The sequence below is a fragment of the Tenrec ecaudatus genome, chromosome 2 (genome assembly GCF_050624435.1).
Source record: "Tenrec ecaudatus isolate mTenEca1 chromosome 2, mTenEca1.hap1, whole genome shotgun sequence".
Taxonomy (NCBI): domain Eukaryota; kingdom Metazoa; phylum Chordata; class Mammalia; order Afrosoricida; family Tenrecidae; genus Tenrec; species Tenrec ecaudatus.
In genome coordinates this window covers 266,123,679-266,125,075 of record NC_134531.1, presented here as the reverse complement: position 1 = coordinate 266,125,075, position 1,397 = coordinate 266,123,679, and positions in this window count along the sequence as shown.

The following is a 1,397-nucleotide window of genomic DNA, read 5'->3' as shown; positions in this document are numbered from 1 at the left end:
TCTGCATATTGAAGGTAGTTAACAACCATCCTCCAATTCTGATGCTGTATTTTTGTTCATTTATCCAGCTTCTAAGAGGATTTGCTCAGCATATAGATTGAACAAATATGGTGAGAGGACACAACCTTGACACACACCTTTCTTGATTTTATATTATACAATAGTTCTTGTTCAGTATCCACAAGTGTTTTTTGGTGCATGCACAAGTTTCATATGAACACATTGAGGTGTTCTGGAAATCCTGCTCTTCTCAGGAGTATTCATAGTTTCTTAAAACCAAAGCAGCTAATTGTCTTTGCATATTCAGCAAAACACACGTAAACATCTTTCTTGTATTCTGTATTTTCAGCCAAGAACCATCTGACACCACCAGTGATATCCCTCACTCCATGTCCTCCCCTGAATCTGGCCTGAACTGTCAATTTACTGTGGAAATTTTTCTTAAATTGTCTTTAGTATCATTTCTCTTGAATGTGAAGATAATACTGTTCTAAAATTGGAGCATTTGGTCAGATCAATTTTCTTTAGAATGTGTATAAATATGTATCACATCCTGTCAGTTGGCCATCTAGCTTTTTCCCAAATTTCCTAGCATGTGCTACCAGTACTTCATCAGCTTGTTCAAACATTTTAATTGATAGTCTATTAATTCCTGGAGCCTTGCTTTTGGTTAATACTTTCAGTGCAGTCTCTCAGTATCATTGTTTCTTGCTCATATAAAAGGTTCTTCCTATTTTATGGAATGGTGGAATGTTGACTATTTCATTTTGGTACAGTGACTTTATGTATTCTTTCCATCTATTTTGGATGCTTCCTGCATCATTAAATATTTTCCCATAAAATATTTCAAAATTATAACTCAAGGCTTTCATTTTTTCCAATTTAAGATATACTAAATGTGTTTTTAATTTTTGGTTTTCTATTTCTCGATTTTTCACATTTCATTATATTTCACTTTGTATTTTTGAGTCGCTATTTCAAATTTTCTGTTTATCTCTTTTACTTCACTATTTCTTCAATTTGCCTTAGCTACTGTACAATTATGAATAAGTTTCAGAGTCTCTTCTGAATTCAGTTTGATGTTTCTTTCTTTACTGTATTTTTTTATGGAATTTTGCTTTCTTAAGGAGTGATGTTCTTAATGTCATCCCATAGCTCATCAGGTCTCCATCATTAGTTTTCCATGTGTCAAATGTGTTTTTGAGATGTCTTCCAAATGTTGTGGGATTTACTCAAGGTCACATTTTGGCTCTCCTAGATTTGCTTTAATTTTCTTCAATGGTCAGCCTTTGACTTTGTTTTACCTGCTGATATTGAGCTGTTCCATCATCTCTTCCCACAGATGTAGTCAACTTAATTTCTGTAGCTTCCACTTGGAGAAGTCCACGTCTTTTGTG